The sequence below is a fragment of the Zootoca vivipara genome, chromosome 5, assembly GCF_963506605.1.
Source record: "Zootoca vivipara chromosome 5, rZooViv1.1, whole genome shotgun sequence".
NCBI lineage: Eukaryota > Metazoa > Chordata > Lepidosauria > Squamata > Lacertidae > Zootoca > Zootoca vivipara.
Window position 1 is genome coordinate 39,572,228 of NC_083280.1, and position 15,967 is coordinate 39,588,194.

General features: G+C 44.1%; 1 protein-coding gene across 12 annotated transcripts in view; it reads left to right on the forward strand.

The window, feature by feature from the left end:
- Positions 1–527: 527 nt before the first annotated feature.
- KIF1A (kinesin family member 1A) overlaps positions 528–15,967 on the forward strand; it is a 120,392-nt gene continuing 104,952 nt past the window's right edge. For all 12 annotated transcript variants that reach the window (XM_035133283.2, XM_060274623.1, XM_060274625.1 and 9 more), the window contains exon 1: positions 528–755. The gene's annotated coding sequence lies outside the window, so the exon portion shown is untranslated. The remainder of the gene's footprint in view (positions 756–15,967) is intronic.

Consider the following 15,967-nt stretch of genomic DNA (forward strand, 5'->3'; position numbering starts at 1 on the left):
TTATTATACCATATATATATGACTGGCCCTCTTCGGTTGTTTTTGTCATAACTGATTTAGTTTCCTTGCTAGCGTGTGTGCAGCGGGGCGGCGAGGAATGCAATTTTCGAGCACCAAAGCGCGTTGGTCTGGCCCTGTGTAGATGCGCAGGCTGGGGATGATGAGTCAGATCTCCTGCGATAGAGCAAGTGCATGGATGCGGTTGGCACGGATGCCTGCCGTCTCCATTTTCGCTCGCTGCTTTGAGGAGTCATACCCGGTGTGGGCGGGAGGCGCTTGTGCTCTGCCCAGGGCGAAGACGGCTGCCTCTGCCGGCTTTCCCCCGGGGCCACGCATCGCAGTTCCGCAGTGAGCAGGTCGGCGGCCTCTGGAGCGCCCAGAGCAGGCGCCCCTCCCTCCCTCCCTCCCTGCCTTCCGAGAGGCAGCATCAAAAGCGGCAGAAGCCCAGCGCGAGCCCCGCCCTTCTGGCGGCTGCGGTCGACAGGCTCCTCTGCTCCGCCAGCCAATCAGCGCGCTGACAGGGCCGAGGGGCGGGGCGCGCAGTGAACCTGCAGGAATCGAGCATCCCCAGAGAGCGCAGCATCAGCACCACAAGCCAGGGGAGGCGGCCAGGCGCGTCTCTTCGCATCTCCTTCCATCGGGCAAGCGGGCGGGCGGGCGCTCAGGCAGGGGTCGCATCCCGGAGCCTCGCCAATGCCAGCGCCGGCATTTCCCAACGGAGGGCGGACTGCACGGAGCCTCTGAGCCCGCAAAAGGTAAGCCCGCAGCCTTCCATTGCCTTTTCTCTTGGTACCCCCTCCTCCAGTCCCCCCCCTCCTCTTCTCTCGCCCTTGGAGCTGCCTCGCCTTTTGCAGCACTGACCCTCTAGCGGCCTGTATCCACGGGAGAGAGGCCTCGGGAGCCCTTGCAGGTCCTCTCGCAGGTCCTATTCATTCTGCTTTGAATGCTGCTGGTAGTTGCGCATCTCTCCCCCTCCCTTGCGGCTGGCTGGGTTTCAAGAAAGGACAATGGACACCAGTTTCCAGCCGATCCTGCTTTCAGTTATCTGGGGAAACAATCACGGGTGTGTGTCTCTGTCGTTCTGCGTGTGTCCAATCATGGGCCCCAGCATCTGGCCACTGTTTCTGTCCCTTGGATGTGTGAGGCTATTAAGGAAAGAGCAAGATTTAAGTGACAACACAGGTTCTGTTCTCTATTTTTCTTTCCATTGTAAAGCGCTCTTTGTGTGTGTGTGAAGTATGAGGGGGTGTTATGGCCAGTAATGGTAGCAGGTAAGAGAACAGTCAGACTGGAAAATGATGTTAGGAATGAATGGAGACAGGAACTACCCCTTGTAAAAGGAAATGTGGTTTCCAATAAAATGCAGTTTAGATTGCAATGATAACCCACTTGCTCAGACTCAAAAGACAAAAACACCCACCAGGTGTTTTTTGCTTATTTTTCCTAATTCATCATAGAGAGGGCAGATGCCTTTCCCCCTTGATCAGTCTGTGTTGCTCTGTGAGAAAGAATAAAGACCCTCTTTTTGTCTTTCAAATCAATCTGCAAGCTTCTGAAAAATGTCCAGCTAGGCAACAGAAATGCATTGCTAATAAACACCACCCCACCCCACCTGCCCCTGCATCAATGGCTGTGACACAGGGACCATGGAAAGAATGCAGAGTCATGGGGATTGGGCGAGGGCTCGCCAGCCAGCCAGCATAACCTTTCTTTTGAGCACCCCATAATTCACACTTATTTGATTCGAACCAAACCCTGCATCCTTTTAATGAAAGCACTTTTGAGAGACAAGGGCGGGAGGGTGAGAAGGAACTATGTCTGTTGTAAGCAGTAGCAATAACATTCCAATCTCCATTTCCTGCACATGCTATGGCTCCCAATGTTTTGTGTGGGTGTGTGGAGAACCTTGGAAACCTGTGGCATGGCATATATCTTTATAAAGATACAGTCCTGTTTGATGAAGATGGAACAATGTTGGCTGCAGCAAAACAAAGGTGGGTACATTGTCATCTGTCACATCTGAGGGGAAAGAAGCTAGGGGAAATACTTTAGGTGTGTGTGTTGTGTGTGTGTGTGTGTATATATATATATATATATATATATATATATATATATATATATATGACTGCTCTGATGTGGGTGGAGATTCTATCTGGGTGTCAGCCATTTTATAGGGTTTAGAGCCCAGACTGCTGTAGTATCACTGGGCAGGCTTGTACTATAGCATCCTCTGGTCTTAAATATGTCCTGGATGGGGGTTTGTTTGGGTAAAGGAGAGGGTATGAATAATGGGCACTGACTCCATGCTTAAATCTAGCACCTGCCTTGAGCACCACAAGGTCCTTTACTAGTTCACTTATAATCCCAGGCAGAGAAGAACCATAATGCTTTTGGGTGTCAGATAGAAACAGTGCATCTTCCTGAATGATCTTGAAAAGACAAAAGGGCTTGCAGGCATTAGATACATGGCAGAGGTGGTGATAACTATAAGCAGGGAGGGGGCCCTGCTATTAGTGTGGCATGCTTGGAAGTCAACCGAGGCCATCTTAGGAGCAACATGACTGCTGACAACATGGCTGAATATAATGACTTATGCTATTGTGCCAAGGGCTTTGAGCAAGAGACATCTCTCCCCCACCCCCAGCCTAAAGCATGTCCTCTATGAAGTATGCTAGGGAAAAGGAACCCTTTATACTTCAGCATAAATTCAGAGTTGGAAATAGAAGTGGAAGGAATCTGTGCATGTCATAGCACGAGTCCTCCAGGCAGGCAGTTGCAAATAGCACCTCAAGGAATACGAATTTGCTGCAATGCTCGTTCCTTTAGGGCACAGAACAACAACCAGGTTTTGGCACCATCAATAAGAGATGAGGCGGCTGTTTTAGGGTTGTAAGCCTCATGAAATAGTTCATATAAGGAGGGAACAGGACCTGTGGTGCAATTAGATAATTTCGGGCTCTGGACTTCATAGTCTTGTGGGTAGGGTGCCCTCTTTAGATAATCTTCTGCATTACTTCATTACAGTACTTAAAAATGTTGTAAGCCAGGCCTGCTGCATTTGGGGGCCCTCCTGTTCATTCTGCTGAGTACCTGAAGTCCTGCTCTGCAGCACCACTGAAGGGGAAGTGCTGACATATGATCTGGATTTCTCTCCAAAACTTACAAAAACCGGATAATCACCATTTACCTTTTTTCCTCTGCCTTCTTTAGCTTTCAGTGAAAGAATAGGGAGCAGGTCACATGCTCCCCCCCCTCCCCCGGATGATGCAAACACATGCTCATCCACAGTGGCCTTTTGACAAGGCTAACAAGCTGTACACTTCTACCTCATTGTTATGGCCTGTCTTCTACATCTGCCATAGCAAACCGGGGTACGGAAGTTTTTAATAATCAGAAGTTCAGAGCATTTCTTTTGGCTCAGCTTTAGTTTGGTTTGGTCACAGTGTGACTCCTGTGACTTGCCATTACGATTTCTTATAGGTTTCTTTTGATATATCTCCTTGCAACCCTAGCTAGGCCAGGCCCAGTCTTCTACATCCTCTGAATAGTTTATCATTTACCATTTCATAGCTCGTGGGGGAGGACTAAGGTCACTGACAACATGGTGGGAGGGCAGAATAAAAGCTAGATACTATGGGATATTCAATTCTCAGTCAACTTCATTCTGACAAAGGGTGGGGGGGGTATTTGGATCACTGCATTTGCAGATCTTATTTTCACAACTGCTATTATATAGTTTCCCTTTATCTTCTTGTGAGCTCTTGGCTCCATTTCCCACAAATAATCTTCCTTTGTCTCTTCAGCTCACGGTGATTTCCTCTATTTGGGAATTCACTATACAGACATGTAGAATGTTGACATGTGTTTTGATCTGGGGTTTTTTCTTTTAGCTTATTAGTGAATTTAATTATTGCTGGAATGTTTTAAAGAGTTGTTTTTAATAATAAATAAATAAATAAATAAATAAATAAATAAATAAATTTTTATTTATACCCCGCCCTCCCCAGTCAAGAACCGGGCTCAGGGCGGCTCACACCAACATAATTACAATAAAACATAAAAAGAATTAATTAAAATACAGATTTAAAATACAGTATTAAAATTTAAAGTGCAGCCTCATTTCAAGTAGTCCATAAATCCAAGCCATGAGGGAGGAAAACACAGGGGTCAGGCTGAGTCTAACCCAAAGGCCAGGCGGAGAACAGCTCTGTCTTGCAGGCCCTGCGGAAAGATGACAAATCCCGCAGGGCCCTGGTCTCCTGGGAAAGAGCGTTCCACCAAGTTGGGGCCAGTACTGAAAAGGCCCTGGCTCTAGTAGAGGCCAATCTAGCCATTTTATGGCTCGGGATCTCCAGAATATTGTTGTTTGTGGTCCTCCGCGGGGCATACCAGGAGAGGCGGTCCCGTAGGTACTGTTTTTTAAACTGATAATTCTATTGTTTTATTATATTTTGTAATCTGCTTTGAGGTTTTATTACAATCAAGAGGCATCTAAATCTAGTGAAATACAGGAAATAGATAAAAATAACAAAAAAGGCTATTTTAAAGATGAAAACAGAACAAAATGCAAAAAGCAGTCAGAATGTAAAGTGCTGCCTTATACTCTCTCAGAAGAGTGACCCATATGCTTGTATTATCCCACAAGCAGCAAGGGTCCAGTGGGAGAGTTTTTCCATAGTCCTAAAAAACACATACCACAATTATATATTATTATTCCATTCTTTCTCAAAAGTGTCCAGGGCAGTATGCACTGTTCACTCTAGACTTCATTCAGCAATCCGTGAGGTATGTTAGATTGAGAGATCAGAGGTGGATTTAGGGTAGCCTGACTGGTTCCAAATGGGGCACTTCAACAATGATGAACAATGGAAAGTGAGAGGCAGGGGGCATGCTGAATTTCAGCGTTGCACAAGCTGCCACTGAAATTTTAAAGCCCAAAGTCCACCACTGGAGAGATGCTGACTGGCCCAGGGTCACCCAGTGGGTTTTGTGGTTGAGTGGGGACAGAGGCAGATTTAAGGGGACACGACCGGTTCACTTGCACTGGGCACGGAGCCTCAGGGGTGCTGTTGGGGACTCCACAACTATGATTTAGAACTGAGTGCTGGAGGCATAGGGGCACTGAATTTTGGCATTGTACAGGGCACTGCTGAGATTTGAGACACCAAGATCTGACACTGGTGGGGATTTGAATCCAGGCCTCTTCAGGTATAGGTGGCAACCATGACGTACAAAGTGGCACTAAAGTATAAGTCCTTCCTCTGTCTTTAAAGGTGCAAGATATAAGCTGTATAACACTGAGTAAAAATGATTCACAATCTGAATGAGTCAACAAAGTGAGATGGTTGCAGGAAAAGGCAAGTGCTATTTTGAAATGCATTAACAAAAGGATTATATGCACAAAAGGCTCTTTATCACTGATGGGGTCCAGTTCCAGATATGCCATTTTGCAAAGAATCGTGCCTACTGAGGAGCAGTAAGGGCAGTGAAGATTGTCCTTTGCCTCCATCACATATTCAAGTACCTGTCTAGAAGAGGGGTTGTTTTATATTGCCTGAAGCTTTTTAATACCTGCTGCAGGGAATGGCGTTTTAGACCATTTGGAAGCCCACTATGACTTGTTCGCGAGGCACTTTGAGAATATAGTGGCTCGCCTCCATAGCTATCTCGATGCCACATTTACTGCAGTCTCCCATGAGGTATCCAGTGCAACATCTACTTTGAAATCATTGATTTCAGTTTATGTGGACAAACTGCTTGCAACGATGTACCCAACCATGTGTTCCTCTTGCCTCTCTTATCTTATTAAAGCATGCTGACCAGGTGTGGTAAGGTGGCTTCAGAGTGTAGAAAATGTATCCTAGCAGAAGAGAGTGGTCCTGGCTGTTTTCGAAGAGATGGTGATTCAGTCACTTCTGGGGGGGAACCCCCTCATACTGGACCCTTGAGTTTGTCACAAATGCCTTTGAGGGAAGGTAATCAAGAGAGTCATGGTGGGACAGTTGCAAATACTCAAATAATAATCTTGGCCCATTTCATTCTGGGTTGATGGGACTGAACCGGTCTTGGTTGATGGGTGGCCTTTATTGGGAGAAGGACAAGGGGAGTGCAACCCTGTTATTCTTAAATAATCTCCCAGTGGCTTTTGAAACCATTGTCCATGGTATCCACCTGAACTGGTTGGGTGAGATGGCTTCTGCGGGCAATGTTTTATATTGGTTCCGATTCTGTCTCCAGGGTTGGTTTCACAGATTAGCATTGGGTGGTTTTTTTTCCTCCCTGTACGTTGTGCTGTGGGGTGCCATAGGGTACCATCTTATCCCCTATGCTATTTAACATCTACATTAAGCTGTTGAGAACAGTTGGCAAGAGATTTGGGGCAAAGTATAATCAATATGCTGGTGATATACACCTATCTGTTTCTCTGTAACATAAGAATCAAGATAGGCCATGTAAACCCTGGACCAGTGCCTGGACTTGGTGGTGAGCTGGCTGAGGGCCAGCAAACTGAGTCTGAATCACAACAAGATGAAAGTGCTGTGGGTGAGTGGGTCTCAAGTCCAGATAATTGGTCAGTTGCCCACTTTGAATGGAGTCATATTCTCCCTGAAAGAGCATGTTACTAGTCTAGAGGCCAGGTGAACTCAGTGGATATAAGTACCTTTTAGCAGCTTCAGCTGTTTCTTGTCTGGGATAGCCTATTGTTGTTATCCCTGAATTGGTAACCTCCAGATTGGATTACCACAATATAGGATTGGACCTGTGGTTGGTTTGGAAGCTGCAGCTAGTACAAAATGTAGCTGCTTGACTGCTCACTAGGGCAGAATATCACCATCAAATTACTGGGCAAAGTTTAAGGGGCTGGTAGTGGACCCAGGTGGCGCTGTGGTTAAACCACTGAGCCTAGGGCTTGCTGATCAGAAGGTCGGCGGTTTGAATCCCTGTGACGGGGTGAGCTCCCGTTGCTTGGTCCCAGCTCCTGCCAACCTAGCAGTTTGAAAGCACGTCAAAATGCAAGTAGATAAATAGGAACCGCTACAGCGGGAAGGTAAACGGCGTTTCCATGTGCTGCTCTGGTTTGCCAGAAGCGGCTTTGTCATGCTGGCCACATGACCTGGAAGCTATACGCCGGCTCCCTTGGCCAATAATGCGAGATGAGCGCGCAACCCCAGAGTTGGTCACGACTGGACCTAATGGTCAGGGGTCCCTTTACCTTTACCTTTAGTGTTGTACTTATACAGCTTGGGGCCAGGACACTTAAAATATCATCTCACCTCTTCTATAACCATCTGACCACTGCATCCTGCAGCATAAGGTCATCAGGAGATCTGTTCTGTACCATGCAGAACTTGGACCTTCAATGTGGCAGTACCTAGTCTTTGGAACTCCCTTTCATTACATATCAGAAACCTCTATTGTCTTTTCAGTGCCCGTTGAAGACCTTCCTTTCTCAGCAAACCTTTTAAGTGGAGATTTTTTACCCTAGTCTGTACCTGTATTGGACTTGAAATTGTATATGTCATTATTGTCACTGTCTTTATTATTAAATCGCTTAGGCATGCTTTATGGGATGTGATTAATTCATCAATGAAATAAATAAATAAATAAAAGCAAACAAGCTTGTAGACAGTTCAAAGAGGAACAAAGTTTATGAAAAGCAAAATTTTGGGAAGTATTGAAAAGAATACCATGAATATAAAGGAGAATAACTATTGATCAAGATGACTGGAGGGAAGACAAAAATGGGGAGTTGAAATTGCACCATATAAGACTCAGAATTTCAGGGCAGCAGCAAGGTTGGTGGTCACAGATGAAGTACTGAGAATAGGAAAGACAACAACAACAACAACTTTATTTATTCCCTGCCATCTGACTGGGTTGCCAGAACTGTCAATGGAGGAACATGTTAAAATATAGAATTTACTTCTCTAAAGGTTTTCAGCGGGTGGTGAAAGTACCATCTCTTGGAGCTGGTTTGCAAAATTTCATTTATCTTTCAGGGTTCAACTAGATAGCTCTTTGAGTCACCCATATGAACAATTCTATTAACATTATTCCTATTGTCTAGGTTTTGTTAGAGCTTGCTTTGGTGTTATTGTGTTCTCCTAAGTACCCTTGAGGTCAAAAAATACCCTCCCAGTTGTATTTCTAGGCACATATATAGACAGGAACTGTTGCGCTCCAGAAAGCACACTCATCACACGTTGTTCAATCTTCTCTTGAGGACTGAGTTCAGGAGCAACATGTTTCGCTCATATGAAGCAGAAGGGACTGTGAAGAGTGCATCTATGTCATTATCAAGCAGCCTTCCCCATCGCTCAACTAAAGCCGGTTTTCAGCTTAAAAACAAAAATTGCCTTCCCCACTTTTTTATATATATATAAAAAACCTCAGAAGATTGTTTGAATATATGACTGCTGAAGCAGGATATGTACAACAGTCTAAGGAAGCTCCAAACCAGCAAGGAAACTAGAATTTGCTGCGTGAAGGCAGGCTTATAAATATTTAAAGTAAATAAGTAAAATGTGTGTCATTTGAAGAACAAAGGCAAAATGGGAGTCAACTCTTTGCTGCCTGACATAAATGCATTGTAGTCCTTTCTAAGACAGAGACACAAAATGCCAGCAGTGCATTGGTGTTATGCAACTTTACTTTGCAACTTTTGTCTTCTGAAAATTCTTAATTATAATATTACTTCACTCAATGGCAAAATATTTGACAGTCAAATTCACCTACTCTGAATGGTTCCAAACAGGATTATAGTGACAATTCTGTGGTGAGCAGGCCAAATGCATATGGCAGGGATGGGGAACCTGTGGCCCTCCAGCTCTTGTTGGATTACAACCCCCATCAGCCCCAGTCACATGCTCAGAGGTCAGGGATGATGGGAGTTGTAGTCCAGCAACATCTGGAGGGCCATAGGCTCCCCCATCCCTGGTGTAGGGTGCATGTTATGTGTGGGGGGGCTATCAAATCAATGCAAAACGGTTCAGAATCTAAATATAGGTAGCCTAATATGCTAAAGTGAGTTTGACTGTAATCCAGAACACACTTAATGGGAAATAAGCTCCACTGTGGGCCTTACCTCTGAGTAGGGATGGAAGGACCTGTCAATTTTGGTTTTCTCAGTTTCTCATTTTTCGATTCATAAATTTGCTTTTCTACATTTCTGCAGCAATATGAGGATTTAAAAAAAATCCTCTTGAAAATTCTTCAGCATTTTAGTGCAAGTTTCTTCCAATTAACATATTTTGGATGCAGATCTGTATGCAGTTTTTGCTGATATAATGCATTTTTTGTATGTTATTTTAATTATATATTAATTTTATGCGCACTTTCTTTCACCAAATTTATGCATTTTTTTAAACATTGGTTGTTGGAAAACTGCATTTTAAGAATAATAATGGAAAGTTTTGGGGAGGCACCTTGTATATCCACGAGGGGCCCAGCCTTCTCTATCCTGGGGCTGTAGTCCAGAGGGCAGCAAATTCAGACTGTTGATTATATTTCAGAAGCCTGCCCTGCACCAGAGACAAAAATGCTTCACTCACTCCAAAGCCTTTCTAGCAGAGTAACAGCTTTGCTGTGTTGGGAGCTGCACAAGGAGACAGCCCTATTAGAAATGCATGTGATTATCTTAATTACTAATTACTATGGCTCCTTCATGGGTATTCTTTTAACACCTCTGCTTCTTTGTTAGTTTTGTTTTCTGTGTTTTGAATTTCAGGGGGAGGGTGAACTTTTATGGTATCTATTTACTGTTTTTTGTTCATCGAATGAGGTAACGAGCTGCTCCCAGCACTCGAGGTTTGGTTGTCATGTTTGGTGGGCAGGAACTGAGAGGGTGATGCGCTGCAGAACACATTGGCTAAGTTGGATGAAATTCCCTGTGAGACCAAGAAATTGTCACCTGAGTCTCTAGAAGAATTACACCAGTCAAGAGGCACTCCTAGCACTGTCTCATTAAGCCTAACAACAGAACACCTCGCACAAACATAGCTCCAGGAACCTGTTTTATAAATGACATGTGGGATTGGCAAGAAAATGCTGGAGTGTGAAGTACTCCTATTCAGGGTGCTAGTCACCCAGCCAGCCGTGCTCTTTTCTAGGACACTCCATTTCTCTTAGCTTTCAGTTTCATTTATCCTGACAGTCAGCATTCTGTGCCTACCAAGTATGCTCACTTAATGCTGGGTATTTTGCTGTCCCTCTCATCTTTATTTTTGTCGTCCGCCCCCCCTTTTTTTGGTACTTCTGCAAACCGTAGGATTGCCCCAAGCCCATTGATGGTGCCATTATAGATGCATAAGGATCCACACTTGGAGAAAGAGTTTGCAATTTGTAGGTAGGATTCCAACTGTTAAAACGCAGAGCCAGGTCACTGTGGGATGTATATTAGTATCACTCCTATGCAGTAAGTGTAATGTTGCTGATGTATCTTGGACTCGGATGCCTTTGACTTGTTAATGAGGTCTGCCCCCCCCCCCCACTCACCCGCTCTCTTCGCCATTTTGAAGTATTCTGTTCCTTTAAAAAAGGCTGTTGTTGCATTGGCTCTCCTGGGAAACACACAGCTTCTGTTCTGCATTCTGGAAGCCGCATTCTTGTGAATTAATAAGGGTAACCTTTATTTTCATGTAGAAGCTGCAGCAAGTCTAAAGCATTTTTATTTAAACATGCCTCCCCAATGCCTTTTTATATGGCATCTACCATTTTAAAAGTATTCTAATTTGGGGTTGCTTATCATGTTTTTGGAGTTTATTATATAAGTAAGCTGCCCTGATTGATTTTTTTTATTTTTAATAAAATATAAACATATTAGTAAAAATCTATTAGTTAAAGAGAATATATTAAATGAAAATTTCAAAGGGTTTTGGGAGAGTGTTCTTAAGAAACTCATAAATGTAAAATAGAACAAAATACATTGATCTTCAATATAGAGAAAGCATTCGAGACATTTCCAGATGGGGTTTTTTTCTGGCTGTTAAAGTAAGTACTCTTAATAACCACAAGCCACCTGGGGACTATGGTGTCTCTGCTTGTCCACTTTGGCACACTAAGAGATTAGTGTGCCTAGCGGAGAACACAGTTCAGCTCATGTACTCTCCAGGAACATTGTGTGCAGTTTTGCATCTCTTTCTTCCTTTAGCTCATACATTTCACGTGTAGCACAAATCACACAATCAGCAGTGCAGCAAACTGTCTTTTCAGGTAGAGCTATGCATTATTTCAGCAAATATGCATTTGTTGCAGTAATGCAAACACAGGGATTGGACAACTTGCAGGGAAGAACTGGCAGGTACGGTAGGAGGTAGGGGTGTCTTTTCCCTGCTCTACAGCATGGTAACTCCAGCTCACCCCAGTTGACAGGGCCGGCTCTAGGTAGACCCCCGGTGGCGCGGTGCGAGGGTGGGGGCGCCGGAGCGATCTCCGCCCCTCAGCGCCAGGACGCGCGACCTGCTTGAGACTGCCCTGCCAGTTGAGCTCTTAAATGGCGCACCGGGGGGGGGGGCATTTGCAGGAGTAGAGATGGAATCAATTTCTGGTCTTTTTCACATACGTTCCTTCATGATTTCCATTTTGTTACATTTCTACATCAATCTGCAATGATTACTTTAAAAACCACATAAAGTTTTCCATTGTTTTAAATATATTTTTGCCTAAAATATGCATTTTTCTATAAATGTTGTGGTGCATTTCTTGAGCCAAATAATATTACATAATGTGGAGGAGTGCTAAAGCCAAAGGATAACTGTTCTGATCCATGAATTAGTTTGGGAAGTGCTATTCTGGTCAGTTTGCTTAAAAATGTGGACCGAACAAAATCCTTGAGTGTTCAAGAGAAAGGTCGAGCACTCTGGTTCACCTGCCAGCTCTCCCCTGCAAATCTCCACACACACACCCCAGCCAAGCATTAGGAAGGAAATATGGGGTTAGAAAACTTGTTTTCCCACCATAATATCTAAGTCTTCTCATTCAATATGCCTATTTCCACAGCTCCTGACATTCAGACAGCTCTGAGGTATGAGCAGAAATGAGCAATGAACACACAAACAACTAAGGGAGATACTGACTGCTTATCTTCATCTTTAATATCTGCTTGGTGACTTGCATCTGGAAAAACTAATTTCCGTCCAGTTCTGACAGTTTCAGACATGCACACTGTTGACAATCTTTTTAATATTGTGTGATGTTTAGATGGGGCGGTTTTGAGGCTTTCACTTAATAACTGCATTCTGTGTGTGGCTCCAGCACTCATTTTTTCACATACAGCCTAAGCTGTAGTAGCAGAAAGCTGATTTGTTAGTACAGGGAGGAAAAATATGCTCCCATGCGAATATAGTGAAAATATTGTCTCTTTGAGTTGAAATATTCAACTTTTTAGCAGTAGGGCCAATTTTACCAACTGGGGTAATAGCAGTGATTGTATGTGGAGTGATATTGTGTGTGTGTGTGTGTGTGTGTGTGTGTGTGTGTGTGTGTGTGTGTGTAGCAAGGGTTTGGTCACTTCCAGAATGTCATTACAGTATTTTATGGAAGGAATTCAATAGCATACCAGCAAATCTTGGTTTGCAGAATTAAAGTGCTCTGGTGCAACAAATTTGCTTTTTGCAGTAAGGAAAGTAATGGGAAAATGCACTAGAAATTGTAGGATAGCAATCAACTGTTGGGAAGTTGTATAACCTCTACACGAAATATATCAGGATAAATGCTCAATAAATGGGTTGTCTGGAAGTGACGTTTCCACGGTCTGAGAAAAGAAGGAAGAACCACAGGGAAAATACAGGATGAGAATGGATAGATGACGGTGTTGTGTGGATGCCTCATAAATAGTGAGTGATTTTAGGTGTTTATACATCTCAGGGCTGTGGCTATATAGAACAGAGCAGCAGCTATTCTGATCAGATTAATTTATTTTTATCTAGCCACTGGACCATTGCAAAACAAGGCTTTTAAGAATATAAATGTAAAACAAGATTACAGAAATAGAAATTAACTTGGACATATATTTATAAACTATAACATGAAGAAACTTAGAGTGCTGAACTTCCCTGACAAATCACAACATGCCCTTTTAAAAAGGAAAGATTGTTTCTCTTAACAAATATTAAAATGACTAAAATGAAATGAAATACAATAAAGTTACGCAAATCTGGGGCAGCAGTTGAGTTTGTTGCAGAACAAATATTCCAGCTGGCAGATCACATTGAAGAAAAGCACTAAAAGGGGAAGCCGGGGTGGGGGTTTTCATCTGACATTCCCTCTCAATTCCGCGCTGTGGTTTCTCTGGTGCTTTGTATCTTCCGCCAGTAAGGAGAGAATCCTAGATGTAGCTGAGGGCTGTGACTGAGCTGAGCACCCCACTTAGCTCACTGAATTATTTATACTGAAAATAAACTAGGGTGGGTCCAGGAGGCTTAGCCCTCTTACTCAGATGTATAGTGAAGCCTGGCTGATGTGATTTTTATACCAGTTATGGAGAGTGGAAGCAGAAAACACGAGGAGAGATCCCACTCAAACTGGCTTTGAATTTTCCAAAATGTCCTCCTTCCCTTTGAGCAGCCTCAGTTCACTGTGGAATACAATGGGCCATGGCATCACTTTAAGCTGGGGGGGGGGGTAACCAATGAGTTCGAGGAGAAATCAAGTCAAAGATCCAGGCCTGCAACTTTACTAGTGCATCATCTCATGGGAACTAGTTCTGATGTCTTGTGAGGTGACAGTTATTCCCACACAGTCTCCCTCAAAACTTACCATAAAACAAATGCTGTACGTGGCAGGGGGCACTATCTGCCTCTTTATTTGCACTGTCTGAAAGCAGAGCAAAAGCTGCTGCTTTCTTTGTCAATCATCACTGTGAATTTTAGGCAAGGAGATGACCAGCTGTCAGGTGGTCAGGTTCTCTCCACAAAAAGGGAGGTCATGTGGCAAAGTAGATAGTGCCACAGATTAAGGAAAATCTTGTTTAAGTAATCCTTGCTAAATTAATTTGATCCAGCAGGATTAACCAGTGCTTTCTGATGGGCCTTTTGCTTCTCCAGTTGACAAAAATTACTAGCTATATTTCAAATATGCATCAGTCTCCCTGGGGCAGGGTTCTTATCAACTCTTGTGCACCCAACAGGGATAAACCCTGTCAAATTTAGAAGGCAATGAATCTTACGAAAAAGATAAGAACCTACAAAATATTGCATGCAGAAAAAATGGCATTAATCCACAGTGATGGTCTAGTTTGATCACGACCTAAGACTGGGCTGTGATACAGGCAACAGCCTGGAGAGAGTCAGGAGCTAGGAGCTAGGAGTCAGGACCCAAAGGCAATCAGGGTGCAGGACCAAAGGCCAAACTAAGAGCATATCACAATTAAGATCTTCTGACAACCAAGAAAGCAATCGGGGTTTTGGCACAGCAACTTCTTTCATCACCCTGTATGATGACCTCTCTTGGGAGAGAGACAGGGGAAATGTGTCCTTGTTAATTCTCCTTGACCTCCCATGGTATCCTTATGGAGTGGCTGTCCAAGTTAGGGGTGGGTGGCACTGCTTTGTGGTGGTTCTAGTCCTACTTGGATGGTTGTTTCCAGAGGGAGATGCTTAGGGATTGTTCTGTGACCACAAAGGCCATCCAGTCCAACCCCCTGCCAAGCAGAAACACCATCAAAGCATTCCTGACAGATGGCTGTCAAGCCTCCACTTAAAGACCTCCAAAGAAGGAGACTCCGCCACACTCCTTAGCAGCAAGTTCCACTGTCGAACAGCTCTTACTGTCAGGAAGTTCTTCCTAATGTTTAGGTCAGGCATCCCCAAACTTCGGCCCTCCAGATGTTTTGGACTACAATTTCCATCTTCCCCGACCACTGTTCCTGTAGGCTAGGGATCATGGGAGTTGTAGGCCAAAACATCTGGAGGGCCACAGTTTGAGGATGCCTGGTGTAGGTGGAATCTTCTTTCTTGTAGCTTGAATCCATTGCTTTGTGTCCGCTTCTCTGGAGCAGCAGAAAACAACCTTTCACCCTCTTCTATATGACATCCTTTTATATATTTGAACATGGCTATAATATCACCCCTTAACCTTCTCGTCTCCAGGCTAAACATACCCAGCTCCCTAAGCCGTTCCTCATAAGGCATTGTTTCCAGGCCTTTGACCATTTTGGTTGCCCTCCTCTGGACACGTTCCAGCTTGTCAGTATCCTTCTTGAACTATGGTGCCCAGAACTGGACACAGTATTCCAGGTGAGGTCTGACCAGAGTAGAATACAGTGGTACTATTCCTTCCCTTGATCTAGATGCTATACTCCTATTGATGCAGCCCAGAATTGCATTGGCTTTTTTAGCTGCTGCATCATACTGTTGACTCATGTCAAGTTTGTGGTCTACCGAGACTCCTAGATCCTTTTCACATGTACTGCTCTCAAGCCAAGTGTCACCCATCCTGTATTTGTGCCTTTCATTTTTTTTGCCCAAGTGTAGTACTTTACATCTAGATAAGACTGAGGCACTGTTAGTGGGCAGTTTCCTAGACCAGATGTATGGGAGGTGACCTGCTTTTCATGGGGGTTACACTCCTTCTGAGGATTGGGTAATAATAATAATAATAATAATAATAATAATAATAATAATAATAATAATAATAATAATAATTTATTATTTATACCCCGCCCATCTGGCTGGGTTTCCCCAGCCACTCTGGGTGGCTTCCAACAGAAAAATAAAACACAGTGATCTATTAAACATTAAAAGCCTCCCTGAACAGGGCTACCTTCAGCTGTCTTCTAAAAGTCTGGTAGTTGTTTTTCTCTTTGACATCTGATGGGAGGGTGTTCCACAGGGCGGGCACCACTACCGAGAAGGCCCTCTGTCTAGTTCCCTGCAACTTGGCTTCTCGCAATGAGGGAACCGCCAGAAGGCCCTCGGTGCTGGACCTCAGTGTCCGGGCAGAACGATGGAGGTGGAGACGCTCCTTCAGG